The 16,647-nt window shown below is 42.1% G+C and overlaps 1 protein-coding gene across 2 annotated transcripts in view; it reads left to right on the top strand.

Moving 5' to 3' along the window:
• The window catches only part of TSPAN18 (tetraspanin 18), a 119,439-nt gene that overhangs the window by 45,718 nt on the left and 57,074 nt on the right, over positions 1-16,647 (top strand). For both annotated transcript variants that reach the window (XM_058025684.1, XM_058025685.1), the window contains one exon: positions 14,911-15,035. The gene's annotated coding sequence lies outside the window, so the exon portion shown is untranslated. The remainder of the gene's footprint in view (positions 1-14,910; positions 15,036-16,647) is intronic.

Raw genomic sequence — 16,647 nt, 5'->3', positions numbered from 1 at the left:
CACGTGTTCCAAAGCAAGAGTCTTAGCCGGAGTATGGGAGGTAATTAGTCAGTCTGCCTGCATTCCTTCTGCAGCCTCAATTAATTATGAGGCTCTTGCTAACTTCTGGATGAAACTATTCTGTAGTGGTGTTAGAGGATGCTAACCAGCTGCCACCTTCAGTTTCCATTGATGCTTTGTAAATATTCTGTACAAAGGACTTGAAAGCAAGGCCTCTAGCTTGTGAGTGCCAGCTCAGCTCCTGCTGATCTGTTCCTTCTTGAGCACTTGGTCTAAGAGGAGGAATACACAATCCTACCTGTACTGGTAGAAATACAAATGCTACAGCAAGAAAATGCTTTGGTATGCTTCGAGGGGGAAGCTGTTGCTTTTAGTGTTTCATCCTTTATTGACTGAAATATGAACACAGGCCGGCCGAGACGTGTAAGCAGATTCAGTGGGAAGAGCTGTACTGCAACACAACTATCAGTGTCAGTGTCTTGGATAAGGTTGACAGGGAAAGTAGGTTGGATCTTTTATTAGGTCTATTGATACTGTTGGGGGAGGTGGTCTTTTAAACATGTAAATGTGGTTTCTCATATCTGAAATAGAAGCATCAGGCTTTGAAACTAAATAAGTACATGTTGAGAACACTTTTCCCCAAGTTTAGCAAAGTTATGTTAATCGCTTAGACCATCTGCTGGAGAAAATGTAGTTGTGAAGCCAGGATAGGTTAGCGGCACATTAGTGAGAGAGGAGATAACAAAATTGTTTGTTGCTCTACAACAAAGTAAAGTTTTTGAGAATTACTTGCTTTTCCTGGTGATGTTACAGATCCTTTTTAGAAGTAAAAAAGATATTTGTTAATTTTTTAAAGATAAATTTTCTGTGAGGTTCCAAAATTGTGCTGTATTGGCTTGGTGTTCTCATGACAGCAAAGTTCCTCAGTTTAGCAGCAGGATGAGGTTAGGATCTTCCTTGCTTGTAGCCCTGCCTGGGCTGGGAGATCTCCAAGGGTTCCTGGGCAAACTCCGCCCGGCCTCTGCAGCTGGGGAGTGTGAAACAGCTACACTGCTACTTTATCCTGAGAAGCAGGAGGGCAAGAAGCGTATAGAAGAGTTAAAGTCAGTCACCCCAAGAAGTGTGGCTGGTTCCTAATGGCCTGCTGCCTGAGCTTTTCAGCCTGACAGCATCTCTCCTCCTTAAACACATTGTGAAATGTTAAAAAATGATTTGGATGTCTTTATGACAGTGGCATTTGCTCAGGAGGAGCTGTCTGTTTGTTTAAATACAGCCCCAAAGGAGGTGCTTGTTTTCCTAGGATTTCCACTAACTGCTGACCCAAACAGGAGAAGAGAGTGTCCAGGGAAGGGACATCGCTGAAGCCTGGCTGAGTGCTGGCAGAAGTGTGATTAATCTTGACTAGACAAATGTGCCAGAGCCTCTTCCAAAGTGCTGGACTGCAAACCAAACACATAGTATACTTGTAATGACTCTCCTGTCCTTTTCAATTACTTTGTCTCTCTCTCAATTCCAAATACATCAGTCATGTTTGAAGGCTTCGTTACACCCCACTGATGTGCTAATGCAAGTTGTAATCTGTCCTTGTTACAACACTTACTGCCAGTAAACCTCCTGTGGACAAGGAGAGGTACAATTGCAGGGAAAAGCAGTATTTAGCAAAAAGTAACCCTTTTCTTAAGTTGCCCTCCTGCTTTTCGGGAGATATCAAGATACCTGAGAGCAAGTTCTTCCTCTGGTCTAGTACCTGACTTGAAGGGTGCAGTACGAGTGTTTGAGGCCGCTTGTAAAACATTTGGGGAAATGCAACAAGTCTCACGGTTGTTAACATTTCCCCAAATGTGTAATTCATGGAACGCTGTGGAGATATGCTGCACTGCTGAGGTGTAACAAGTAGGGATCTAAAGTTTTTAGGAGGGTCAGGTGGTAGAACCCCAAATGAATGAAGATACATGATGCAATGTAGAATCCCAAAACCCTCAAATTGTGTGGGAGGGAGGTTGCTTCCGCCCTTCTGCTGCTCTGGTTTCTGTGATTTAGCAAACTGGGTTATTTAGTCAATGTGATTCATTCCTCTCAGACCATCCACTGCAGTGCTCCTAATTTCAGGTCAAGAGGAAGGAAGCAAAGGCTTCTGTGTGAAACAAAGGATGTCACGCACTGATCTCCATTGTTACAGCAGTAGAGGAACTGGTGTAATAACCAAACAAAGATCAAGTGAAATTCAAAATTGATGAGAGAAGCAGAATGATAAAATAATTTTAAAATGTTGCAGAATCTCTGCAGCAATGTTGGCTCCTGCATTTTATTACCGAGGTTAAGGAAACCTAGTGTTTTTGCAAGATCTGTGGCTCCAGGAATTCTCCTTCAGAATAAGATCCTTCTAAAAACGTATTTCCTTTTTCTCCTGGAATAGATCTCATTAAATTGAACAGGGACAGCTTTCCTTGTATTCCATAACCTGCTGTTTTCCTCATGAACTGGGAGACTCATGAATTTTCCATCCGGAACTGCTGCCATGAACCTGGGGGACTGAGGCTTGTTGGTGACTACTTGCTGCCTCTCCATATAGTATTGTGGTAAATTCAATAAATAATTGATTTAGCAGTGCAGGAAGGTCACCAAATCTTCTTTTTACAGCTGTCATCTACAGCTTGAGATCCCTGTTCTGCAGCTCTTAGCTCTTGGAAAAAACCTTGCTAGGAGGGCTTTTGGTCTTTTTTTTTTCCCCCACAGCACAATGGTGGCAAATCAGGTGCTTTAAATTTTTAAAGGATTAAAGAGGGCTATGCTGTGTATTGAATCACAGGTCACTGCTCTTCTCCAAATCAAGAGAATGAAATTGTTATCTGGTATGGTCACCTGCAGGAATGAAATTGAATAATGACATTAGTGCATTCAAGTACAGATTCATTGACGTCAGATTTTGCTCAAATTTGGTGAGAGCGAATCAGATTACTCAGCCATCAAGTTTCATCATCGTGTCTCCATCACACACTAATGGCTTATGCCTTGGGGATCAGCAGAATTATAACTAAAGGTATTGTTCTAATGCACCTGATTGGTTATAGAATATAATACAAGAAAGAAAATGCCTTTTCAACCCTTGCTATAATTACTTATGTCTTTTCATGATGAATCATAAATGCTCTTTTGATATCTACATGATAATTTGTAGAATTTTTAAAATACATTTTTATGTGAGTTCTTCTATTGACAAATTGTCTACGAATAACTTACTGACTTTTCCACTGCACAACTTATTTGAAATTATTCATAGATTGCTTCTTGGTTTGCTGCTTGTTTACAGGCAATTCCTTTTTAGTATTCAGTGGCTGGTATTCAAGTGTTCAGCTTCCAGCTGCACAATTCAGTTCGTATTTTGACACATAGGTCACACAATAGTATTTCTGCTCCCTGACTAAATGCGTGTAATTCATAGGATCTAGCTTCTTGCACAAATATTTGCATTGAATTACAAAATTCTTATTCTGTAGCCGTTCTTTAGCACTTGATTATCAGCAGAAACTGAAACAATCCTTTTTAATCTTATTTACAGAGTATTTATGGAAATGCTAATGCACAGTGGACATTACCATAAATGAACAAATTTGCTGTAAAGCTTCAGCTATGCACTCAGCTGCATTTTTATTAATTTCACTGTCTTTGTCCATCTTCCTGCTATGATCTCAAAATATTAATCATTTAAATATTTATTTTTTGGCATATGTGAAATTAAGTAATTTTATGAAAAATTTATACATATAAATTGTTGAGTTATAAACATTTCCTGTGGAAACTGCATATAGTGACCTCCACCCTCAGTGATGGTTGCAGAGTGCCCCATATGTGCCCTTCCATCTGATTTTGCAAGACTTTTCCTGTTATAGGTTGCTAGAACTCCACAGTTCTGTTTAAAAGCACAATACCATGAATACAAAATCAATAGACAAATAAAATCCAACACTAACTGGACCAGCCAGAGCTGTTGAATGAGCAATAGCCAGCTGCTCTTATGGGTCTGGTTTGTGGTCCCACAGATCTCTTTTACCCCTGCTGTCCCCAGCTGCCCCTTGCTCTGTAGAGATAAAATGATTGCAAATGTGGAGACATTTCAGTCCAAGGATTGCACTGGAAAGCAGAGAGCATGTTTGAAATTCTTATGCACATTTCTAAAATAACACTGAGAAACATGCCCTTCTGCTGTTCAGAGATAAGGGAAGACTGCCCTCGAAGAACTAAGGTGTCCAAAATAAAAAATATCATTGCTGTCTCTTAGTATGGTCCATGAACCATTTTGAAAACACTACTATTATTTTTCTTCACATATTAAAATAACCACAGTGCAAGGCATCTGGCCTCTCTGGATTCTGTTTGCTGTGTTTCCTTACACCTCTCACTGGTCCCTGGGGGTCAGGAGGGTGTTTATTACAAATGAATGTTTAATGTCTGCCTTGGAAAGCTTCTTGTCTGGCTTGGAATTTCTGGTTGCAGTGGAGAAGGGCCCTGTGGAGCATTATCTGGGCCCTGAGAGTAGTTCCTGCATCTTGTTAGTGCTTTCAGTGAGGGCTTCCTTGTCTTACTGGTTGCCAGCTCATTTGGCAGAGCTGACACTGATTATTTTGTTTGACGTTCTTCACTTCCAGTTAATCCCTGGTACAGGAGTCCACTGCAATGGGAGTGAGCTGTGAGACAGGACAGTCAAAGGAGATCCCTGACTCAGCTGCCCTGGTTCCAGCAGGACTCTGTGACAGCTGTTCAGAGGAGACACTGAGAAAGCAAAGCCCAAAGTGATCCAAATACTTCCTCCATCTGTCTTGCTCAGGAGAGACCCAGGAGGGAAAGAAGTCTTTAGTTGTCGACACTTGTGCCGTAGCATGGCTCTGACTGCTTTTACCTGGGACGGCAGCTGGTGCCTGAACCTTAGCTTTCCTTCCCACCTGCCTTTATTTAAGTGCAGCTGGTTTCTGCTGTAGCTAGGAGATGGAGTGTTCTGAATGCTCTAGCAGCATGTAAAAACTCTGGCAAGCTCCCTCTGAGGTGTACTTAGGTGAGGGATATGCATGCTACACCTCTCCTTACTGTCTTGAGACTGGCATGCTTGTGCCTTGGAGGAGCTGTCTGGTAATTTGCCCAGATGGGCTGGAGCTGTGCAAGTGTTGAGAAAGCTTTCAAAGGCTGTAAATCTTGATTGCACCATCCATCGGTGTGAAAGAGCAGGGTTTCACAGCCTCCCAAGGTTTTGTCCTTTCTCCCAGTTGCTGTGCTCACTTTCCATGCTCCAAAAAGCATTTTTCTGATAGAAAGCTCCATGGTCCTAACTTGAGCTCTGTGCAGACTGCTGTGCCTTGCCAGCTGGTAGCTAGACATTAGAGCTGACTTAAGTAATCATCTATTATAAGCAGCAGCTTTCCACTGGTGAGTCAAAGGGAACAAAAGTTTCCCCATGCAGGAGCTCTCTTTGGCATCTTGCAGCTAAGAGCTGCTTTCTGAGGGCCTTTAAACACCTAACTCCACCCAAAATGAAATACAGCTCTCTGCCCAGAGCAGCTGTCTTAGGAGCTATGCCACAGCTCATCTGGAAGCCTTTTTGTGTGCTTGTGTGGCCCAAGAGACCAAGACAAATAATGCAGGAAAGGGTTTTTGTGCAGTTGTTTCCTTGTCGTGTTTTCCTGGTGGCAATGCCTACCTAATTAGTTGGGACATGTCCTCCTCTAGATTCTTGTGGAATGCTGCAGTTAAAAGCTAAGTACTAGTAAAAGCTCTTGTTGCCAATTGCAAGGCCAATAGGCTTATATTAGTTCAAGCTGTCTTTGCCAAACTGTTTTACAAGTTGTGTTGGTCTTTTCCCTGTCTCAGTTTCCTGGTGCAAAATGCTGAATTGCAGATGTGCCCTCTATTGAAGTGCTGAAAAAAAATTGAAGCTGAAATTATAGAAAAAAGCACAGGAGAAGGTCAGGCAAAAGATAAGGCCATAGTTATTTTCAAGACATACCTTTGCAAGCAGCTCTGTAATAGGAAAAACAGAATGCAGGGTCTTGGTTGGAAGGAATAGCCTTGAGTCCCACTTGTCTGGAGGAAGCGTGTGAGTCAGAACCCCTCTCTATTGTTCAGGCTGGTAAAAAGTTGTATTCTACAGACTATTACATGACCAGGCTTGGAAAGACAGGCATATCAGCATGTGCAGCATTTTGGGAATACTTCTAAAATTGTGGGCTAAGGGAGAGGCAGAAGTCCCACCATTTATGTCAGTGACATCTAAAGTTTTGAGAGGGGGACAGATTATTTTGGTTTCATTTGAAACACTTCCAGAGGGCCAGGTTTTTCAGAAACAGTTAAGTATTTCTTGCCTCAGGAGGCTTGAACACCCAGACTGAAAGATTTGTATTGATGCATCCCCAAACCACTGAGCACTTCTAAAACTTTGTGAAGCTAGCCTCTATACATCTGTTTGGAATATGTTTATGCTACTATTGCAGACAGAGTGCTTTGCCCTCAATTTCAATGGAATTGTAGTTTCCCTTGGCATCCCTCCCTCTCTTGTGTTCAAGGCTCAGAATTGCTCCTTCTCTAATTGCCCGACTTCTCCAAAAGGGTATTCACTGACAATAGTGTTTTTCAAACAGAAAACATTGTCTCACATTTTAATAAGTGTACTAATAATTGGGAAAGCTAGAGAAAGATGTTTGTTTGCTGACACACTGTGACAGTGAGCCAAAGAGCTTGACTTCTGCAGCTTTCAGAGGGGTGGCATCCCATTGCTCCAGTTCTGGGAGATCTTTTGGGATTCATCCAGAGTTCTTGCAGAATCTTCAGCGTATTGTGCCATGTAATAACAACAATTGTCCTTGATCTAAACTTCATGAGCAGCTCCACAATTGCAACTTCCATTAGGCTACACTGTTTTTGATTACTAGCTCTTTAAACAGCTGAATGAGAGGACAGAAGAGAAAAACAGTGGGATGGGTTGGGGGGAAAGTTGGTGATGAAAAACATTTGCAAATAGGGAAGATGCCCTTGTAATGAAAGCTGGTATGAGTCCTTAAAAGCACCATCAGCAGAAAATACCAGTAAGAAATTAAAATCTGCCTTCTCCCTAGTCAGTCCATTCTGATGTGCTATAATTCTGCTGAATGCCATGCAACTCAAAATGGCTGTAAGGTGCTCAAACAATTGAGCCTTAACTAAAGAAACAATTACCTCATCCCCATGTTTCTAACATGTGCTGGAGTTGCTAATACATTTACTGATAGTCATGTTGCTTTTGGACCATTGAAAAGTTTTGAAGTTTTGACGATTTTTAACACTGAATTCCGGAAAAAAATTCTGTCAGATTTGTTCTTTCCTGAAAGATTGGTGGTCAGAAAGAGTATTGTATTTGTTTTGGGTTTTGGGGTGGCTTTTTGGTTTTGTTGTGGTTTTTTTTTTTTGTCTTTGTTGGTTTTTTAGTTTTTTGTTGGTTTTTTTTTAAAAACATACAGAGAGTAGAAGGGGAAAGAAAAACACAGCTCTTACGGCAACTTTTTATTTTTGTTTTCTGGGAGAGGAATAGAATGGATGTATGTCTTTGCCTGGTATTAACTTAGAGTTCTTTATCTTGCAAAACTCTTTGGGTGATTCTGTATGTTCTTAATTTTTTCCAGTTACAGGAAGGACTTTCTGTCATTAATCCGTACCTCTCTGTTGTGTAGACAGAACAAACCCTTGTGAGACCTTTAAGATCTAAGTTGTTAATAGTATTTACATTTTGGCATCTGGTTCTTGGTACTTGAAAATCTAGTGGCTATTTCTGTAGGGCTCAGCTCTGCCTTTACTCAGTTTTCTGCCATGGACAGCCCTATTGTTCAATGACAGCATGATTTCCATCCTGGCCAGTTAAACTGTACTTCCATATGTGGTGTGTGACTTTGCTGGCTTTCATGTTTCAAGGAAGTTTATTCACTGGTAATTTTTAAAGTTGCTCTAATTTTGACTTATGGTGGTGTATTTGCACTGTACTCTTCCATGATAGCCTTTATTCAGAAGTGAAATTCAGTAATTTGCAAGAATCAAAACTTTATTGTGGCTTGCTTTTACCTGTGCACAGCCAGAGGTACCCCAGACTCCAGGAAGAAGCAGTTCAGAACAGCACAAGTTTGGACACTGAGGTGATGCAGAAATGATGTAACACGTGGGCAAGGAGACCTGACCTGCTCAGTGGGGAATATAGGGAAGGATTTGAGGGGAGAGGGTGGCTTCCTTCATGTCTTGAAAAATCAACTTTCTTTTCTCTTCACACTTGGCAATTTGATTCCATGTGCTCATCCCCAGTTTCATTACTTTGAAGGACCAAAACCTTTGAACCATGAGCTAGATGTTGGGAACATGATGAAAATGCCAAGATGTGCTATAGAATGGCTTTGTTGCTGTGGTCAGGAGGATTTAGGTGGAGTAGCAGGCACTGGAATGGAATTTTGCAAGATTTAACTCTTCATTTCAAGAGGATAATGGAACAACATTGCATGTCCTTTTCCATAACTGACTGTGACTTTCTCTTTGGCCTTTATCACTTGATTATTGGGTTTTGTGTACTTTTTCCTCTTGAAATACTCCTGCTAAGCCCTTTAAAATTATTGTGTGTTTCAAGAAAAACAATCGGGACTTACGAGACATTTTTTTGGGAGTGGGGGAATCTGGAGTTTGTTTAAAGAAAGGGGATCTGAAGAAGATAAAACAGAGATATCAGTTATGCAGAACTAATGACACATTCCAAAGGAGAGTTGAAGAGCTATACAACTCCATGAAGTGCTCCCTTCTGTATTAGCTTTTTCACTGGGAAATCTTTTGAAGGACCAGAATCACACACACATGTATTATACATAAAACTCTGTAATACATGAAAGTATATTTGAATCTAACCCTGCATGAGGAAGCCCATGGCATTCTCATGGAGCAAGCAAACTACACTAAATTCCCTAGGCAGGAATCAAAGCCTTTCCAAACTAACCTCATTACCAGCAGATGTTTGAATTGCTATAATAGACATACACCCTTGCTGCACATACAGTATGTGCTGCCTTGAATGTCTGGGGTTTTTTCTCCCCTTAGATGCTCCTGTAATTCTGGGAACATCCTGCCCAAAGTTTTCAGTGTACCTTCCCAGGTGAATCTGAGGGAAAAGCTACAAGAGGTAGATGAGAGCCTTTAAAAAGTAGGAGAGAAAACTGCCAGATTGTACAGCTAATAGAGCGACAGCTTGAGTGTGAAAACCCAAGTGCTGTGCTGCAGTATCCCAGGGATCAGCCAGCCCTTTATTCAAGGAAAGAGGAGAGAGCTGCAATAGCAAACCTAAATTAACAATTCAGGCTGACAGAAAGCATCATTTCTGAGTCAAACAAGAAAAAAAAACTTGAAAAACAGTTAGATTGACTGTTGTTTATGCACTACAGATATTTCAAACTCCAGAAAAACTGAGGAAGTACTGATGGTTGTTAAATGATGATTTAAAATTATTTGAAGTAGCTATTAATATTGCAAATGCTTCTGTTAGGCAACCTGCTTCCTTGGGGCAGGTAATTTAATCCTATTGCTCAGAAGTGCAGTTAGTTTCTTTTTCCAATAGGTTTAGGGCACAGAGGGCATTTGAATTAATGAGAGGCAGACATAATGGGGAAATACTCCATTATCCTTAGCCTTTGGTAAGTCTGGCTAATTAGTAAAACACTTGAAAGAGATGTCATTCATTTCCATGCAATTTCAAAATATTTTTTTCATCTGGTAGGGTTATCATGTGTGTTGACTGGTAACACATGGGTAATATATGAAACATCTACCTTGGAAGTACCTGCACCAGAGTGGTTCTGAGTTGGTAAATTGAAAGCCCCATGATTAGGTATATTAAAAAACTTCCCAAAACTGCACCTGCCAGCACTTGTTCATTTAAGGGGATGGGGGGCATTTGGCCTCTTTGGGGCAGTATTTGGGTGCCAGCTAAGAATTCCTTGTGATTATTTACATCAGAATCCCTAAATCTCCTCCCCATAAAAAATGAGAAGCATCAGTAGCCCATCAGCATTGTTTTTAAGGGTGAACTTTACAAGCTGTAAAAGGAACAAATTTGAGTGAAAAACAGGAGAACAGGAAAGGAAGAAACAGTGATCTCCACACTGAAGGAATAAGCTTCAAGACTGAAGATGTTTTCTTCCCAGTTCATTCACTGGCTTCTTGCCGGATCTTTACTGCCAATGTCTCTTTGGATTTTGCTTCCCATCTGTAACAAGGGAAATACAATTTTTTTTCCTGCTTTTTATTTGTTTAGTCAGCTAGCTTTTTGGGCAGGGAGCTCTTTTATGCTGCACACAGTAAGAAGCTTGGTTCTGTGGGACCAAGGGATTATCACCTCTTGTGATATCAACAGTAACAAAGGTGCAGGAAGATGTACAAAGGCATGTTTGGGAAAGATGGCCAGTAGTTCACTTTTGTTTTTCCCCTTTCTCTTTTGGGGGTAGGGTACAAATTCCTTTGCCTTAGTTGCCAGGGAAGTTAAAGTATTTCTGAAATGTAGCTTTGAATAGTTTGCCACAGTTCAGCATGGTGCTCAGTAGGCCACATGGCTTCTTTGTGGTAGGATCCCCTATTGCAGTAGTTACCATGAATATGATTGCCATTCTTGTAATTGATCCCAGAGCAGGTAGTTTTTCCATTTCAGGGTATGGGAAAAAAAAAAAATCTGTATTATTTTGTTAGCATTAAGAAGTAATTGTGAGTGTTGACAGTTGAGCAGCCAGCAGTGTTGGTGGGGAAACTCCTGGGTGTGGGGCTCAGTGCAGCGCTGTGGGTAGAGGTGCTGGATTTGGCCAGTGTCTGATCACGTCATTTGATGTGCACCCAGATTTGTGATGGGTCAACACAGCATGTTGAAGAACTCTCTCACACACTTGACATATCTAAACTCAGGTGTCAGAGGTGAGTCAGATTAACCTGAGGCATTGGGTGTTGTGACCTACAGTCTCCCTGGGCATAATTTCTGTGGGAAAAAATTATTGTGTAGGTAGATATGTACCTTTAATTTTCAGACATTGTCACAAGTCTGTTTTCAGCAGGGCAAAATACATTTTGCCCATAGTCTGGTCTGTAACTGGAGTTGCATCTGGTGCTCCTGGGAATGCCAAATCTCACATCTGATCTGAAATGCCAATGAGCCCATATGAAGCTGTTAATGTTTGTGTGAGGTTTTTTCGTCCTCATTACCAACCTGATAGAAAGATAATTCCTCAGCTGTTGTTCCAACCTGTGGGATTTTATCCACTTAATTAATTTTCTTTCTTGTTAAGAAAAATCTCTTTATGCAACAAGGAGCTGCACTTGACTTGCTTTTCAGAGACCCTTCCCATGTCTGTGTCAAAGGCACAGAGGCCCCAGAAACTGCAGGGTGAGCCCTAGGGGCGACATGCTTGTGGAGGCTGAGCTTGGGAATGCTGCCTTGTGTGCTAAGGGCAAGCTCCTGGAGGGGAGTTAAGTCTGCACAGTGGAGGGGATCCTGGTTCCTTCCCTGCTCCCCTTTGTTGCTACCACTCAGCAATAAAATGGAAGCTAGTGACATGACCAAAGGATAACAGGCCACTTGCTGAATGCCTGCTGAGGGTTTAAAATGCCAGCCTACACCACTCTCCCCAGCCCTTCAGCATGTCAGCAAGCTGTCTATGTAAATAAATACACATATCAAACAATAAGCAGACGCCTTTTTAACATGCACTGTTTCAGGCTGAGACACTCAGTTCTGGTGCAGCTCATCTCAACATCTGTCAAGCTAATGCCAACTCCACAGCTCCCTTTCACTTGTATTTAATGCACAAAGATTTGTGTTGTGTTAAGTAATGAAGAATTAGCTTGCTTTACATCTGTTTTGGTGTTATTTCTGATGCATAAAATGTTAAATGGGAATGCTTTGTGTTCCTCCTGATGTCTGTGTCGGTGTGTAGTGCAAACTCTCGTTGCTTATGCTTGATTAAGTGGCTTAACACAACCATGTTTGTGGTTGTACAAGTATACAAGGAAGAAAAAAAACTAATTTGCAAAACATACCACCACTGGGGCCCCAAAGCATAGAAACCTTGAGGTGGGGAGAAAGCTGTGATGAGGGTTGGACTTAAAAGAAAACTTTTTTTAAGAAACTAAATTCCAGTAGTTGTGCCCCTTAAATCAAACTCAGGAGCCACACAGTCTAAAGCCTCAAGGGTGTGGGGCTCCGTGCAGTGCTGTGGGAGCAGCGCCGTGAGCTGCTGGCCCAGGTCAGGTCATGTCTAATCCAGGGTCTTGTCTCTGATAGCAGCCAGTGCTGATTAGGGAGAATGTGAGACCGGGGCAACAACTGGGAGAAATTCCAGATTGAGCTTTTGTTTATTTTTGTTTTCATATTAAAAATGTATTGAGCCCAGATGATCCCTGGACCTCTATTGAAAATTCACCTGCAGGCTAGAGGAGTGTTGGATGCTCTAGTGCTGCTGTCCATCTCTGTCCCTCCACATCAGCCTTGGAGAAGAAGCCTGCTTTTTATTTCCTTAATTCACATTTCTCACATGCTACTGCTTTTACTCTGGTGAGATACTAAGGAATCACATTTTTTAAAAAAACAAAGCCAGACAGACTCTTTATGCATGAAACAAGTGTTTAAGACAGCTCTCTATCAGACTTTTTTGGAGTCTGCTGAGAAAAAGGAGAATATTCCTGCTGCCCGAGACACTTTCAATTGGATGAAACAAAGCAGAGGGGAGAGGAGAGGCATGATCCTCCACTGGAGAGGAGGATTTATATAACCTGATATATCTTGTGTTTCTTAATGTTCCTTGAATAGAGATGATTGAAATCTCTCATCTGAGCAAGCAGGCACAGAAGACAAAATACATTATTAGTGACCCTAAATATATGATAGCTTCTGCTTCTGATCACAGTGGTGCATCAGCTGGAATAGTAATAGGGGATGAATGGGGCTTGCTTACATGGATAGGCCTGTTCTTCCATAATGGAAAGGGAAAATTGCTACTTAAGATGCCATTGAATCAAAATTTTGATGACTCTTGGTATGCCTGCCTGGGCCACTTTCCATGTTGTGGTTTCATATCACTTTACAAACTTGAATAAAGTTTTCCCCTCACTGTCTTCAAAGGCTGGGAATTAATATTCTGTACCTTATGTCTGAAAGGACTAGGACTGTGTGTAACAGGATATGTTTTTGTTAGGCAGCAGGCACTTTGTCCTGTGCAGAAGTGTATGGATGTGCATTTTCTGCATACAAGCACTCGCACTTCACAAATATTTGCCCGTCCCCTTGAAAGAAACCAGGATGTGGCTGGTATGTGTGTATTTGAAACGGAGGATGAACCACCCTGAAAGTGCTGAAAGAGTCCACTGGAGACAAAGGCATGGAGAACATCTGCCCAAGTACCATTTGGTGGGCCCTTGCTCTGCTCACTAGACCATACTGCCCCTCTGTTGCATGTAAAATGGATGTCCAGGATGCAGAGCACTCCTCACCAGCGCCCCTGTGCTCCCACTAAAGCCCCTCTCTCATCCTGGGCGAGTGTGACATAGATAACACCTTTGTGCTGGGGAGCAGGGAGCTGCTGACAGAGGGCTGATACCCCGTGCGGGGGAGGAATTTCCTTTCATGTGGTCCGGTGTGACATTAGCACTTTCCAGCTGGCTTGTAGGTGGCTTTGTAATCCCTGGATTGACAAATGGCAGTTCAGCTCAGTATGGCTGTCATCTTCAGACTGCATGACAGAGACGGGGAGCTTGACATGTCCTCTGCAGCCCTGTCTCAGGGAGGAGTTGCTGTGACAAGACCCTCTCTCCCAGCTTTTCATCTCGATCCTGAAGGAGGTGCTAAGTGTTGAGTGATGCAGACGGGTCAGAGATGCTACCTGATGTTTCACATGGACAGTTGGTGTTGGCCCCGAGATCTGGAGAGGCAGGGTAGGGCAGAGGATTTGGGCTTCAAAAGAAAGCAAATCAACAAGGTAGACTAGAGAGGAGAGAATTAATATCATGAAATGGATTTACATGGCGCCACCTTCATATCTGAGCTGGAGCTGTCAGGGAGAATGAGATCCAGACTCGCTGCTGTTCTCCAGAGAGGAGCTGCTATGGAAGCATTGCTCAGTTAAAGTGATGGCCCCACCTCTGTGCCCTGTGTCTGGCTGATTTCTGCAAGTAGAAAACAGATGCAATCTGGCGTGATCCCTTCTCCTCTCCCACTGGCCTTTCATGCCGTTCTGCAGGCTCTGAATTACCTTCTTTTGCTTGCCTTATTGCTTTCACCCCTCCAGCATCTGTTGGTGTTTTCCTCCCACCCTTACCTGCCTCTTAACTCCATCACCTTTTTTTGATCCTCAATCATTTCTGGCTCCCTCCATTCAGAATAAGTGGTACTTTAGCATCTATCCAGCAGGTGAACAGATGTGTGCACATTTGTTGCCTACAATACAGAAAGGGTGTGTGTGTTAAACACTTAACTACAGTGTTTTATCACACACCACTCCATCCCCTGTTCTGGAAATTGCCTTTTGGGACTTGCAGCACCTCTTCCTGGGCATGACTCTCCTCTGCTGTGCAGAGGAGTAAGAGGGGAAGATGCAGAGCAAATTCATCGTTTCCTCCTTATGCTGCTAGAAATAGTCCTGTCCTCCTATTGCCTTCCAGTCAAAGCCCTTTTCTGGTCAGCCTTATGAACTGGAGAATAGGGAAGAAGATTTTGCCTTTAGTCCTGACTTTGACAGGGTCTTCATGGTCACTAGCAGATGCTTCCCCTCATTTCTTCAGGTGTACAAGAAAAAATTGGTCTTTCCCAAGGAGGAGGAAGTAAAACAAAGTGGCAGCCTTCTCCTCAGGTCCAGTATGTGTCTTATGTATTTTCCTTGCTGTTTCTGACAGGTTGACCAGCCTCGATCACAGTGTTAGAGACCTGAAGCGAGGATCCTGACAGATGCAGTACAGCCTGACTTCTTGAGGAGAACAAGTATTTCCCTGAAAGTCTGTCCCCTCAAAGCAGCACACAGGTAAGGCAGACAGTGCTTCTGATGCTCAGGCTCACTTGCACTGGATTGAGCAAATTACTTTTTCCCTTCATTTGGCTCAAGAAGGGCTTCGTCACCACTGCCTGCCACGTCTGCAGGGATGAAAGCTTACAATGCATTTACAGCATGGGGAACATTTCTCAGCAAAAATGTACTTTCAGAGGATCAAGACTGCCCATATGGTTGAGATAAGTATAGGTTAAAAGCGTGAGCGGAATGTGCTGAAAAAAGAAAAATTTGACATATGAGGGATTAATAAAGTAATACTTAGATTTTGTATTCTAAACTAAATTTGTATTGAAAATACCTTAATTTAAACAGAAAACTTTTTAAGAAAAAGGAATACAGGAATGTATGTTGTGGAGAAAGGGTTTAGTAAGAAATTAATTTAATAATGTTGTTTTCAACTCGGAAAGATGTATCAGGTCATCCGTAAGTGGAAAAAAACAAACACAAAAGCCTTGCAGTTCTAATTGCTATGACTCATGGAAACCAGATCTAGAAAAAATTAGGCCCTTTAGTCCAAACTCTTAATCCCCTACTAGTATGTAACATCGTTCCCAGCAGCGTCTACCAGCCCTGATTTAAATGATGGGATTTTCCCTTGTCCCCTTGGGATACTATTGCACAGACTAATAGAATTAATCTGCTTACTTCTCTTTCAACCCCTGACCGCTGCAGATGCAATTAGTAGTAGGTGATGGGGGGATTCTGTTTCTTAGGCTATATTTTGAAGGCTTAGGGCTGTATTGTGTTAAACCAGACATCAGTTGCAAGTGTGTTTGCATGAGTGTGGCTTATCTGTCAGTACTCATTACAGCCCCATAAACGTCTCTGAACTACATTTCTCAGACTTAGGAGCTTTTCTACAGTCGTAATTCAGGATCTGATAAGGTACAGACTAATGTATTTGAATGCCTGTGAGAAAGATAACATGATTGGGAGCTAAAGTGAAGTGCAAAGTCATATGCTGCCAGTGCTAGAGACTCGAAGAGGCAATTTACTTCTGTGCTTCTGGAGCATTCTCTGGTCTCTTTGGCTTTTCTCCCAGACAGTTTGGTAGGATGAAATTCCTTTTTGCTGTGTGTGGTGCTGCTGGAGGTACTACTGCACCTTTCCATCTGTGATTTCAGGCTTGTCTTAGATGAATGATGTGGGCTTCTTCTAATGTTTACTGAAAGGCTCCAGTTAAATAATCAGATACAGTCAAATAAATTTGAAATGGAAAACTATAGCTGGTTGTATTTAGTTAATACAAAGTAGAGCATCTTTCTGTGACATTTCATCTGGGTTTTCTTCCTCATATTTGGAAAAGTTTTATTAGGGAGAACAGTTAGTTTCTAAGACAGATGCATGCTGGAATGCAGATGACCGGGTTACACCTGGAGACTACAGCAACAGCTGAGCTGTACAAATGCCTTGTGTGGATTCATCCACTTCCAAAGTGATTTAAAAACAACATCCTAATAGAAAAAGCAACTGCAATTTAATTGCCACTGGATGTTTGAGTGAGGTTTCAATGTGAAATGGAGCCTGGGGATCCTGAAAAACTGGGCATGTGCCAGCCTTCCTCATGGGCTCTGTCCTCTGGCAC

Source organism: Melospiza georgiana, chromosome 6, assembly GCF_028018845.1.
Source record: "Melospiza georgiana isolate bMelGeo1 chromosome 6, bMelGeo1.pri, whole genome shotgun sequence".
Classification (NCBI taxonomy): domain Eukaryota; kingdom Metazoa; phylum Chordata; class Aves; order Passeriformes; family Passerellidae; genus Melospiza; species Melospiza georgiana.
The sequence above is the reverse complement of the archived record's forward strand: the minus strand, read 5'-3'. Positions and strand labels throughout refer to the sequence as shown.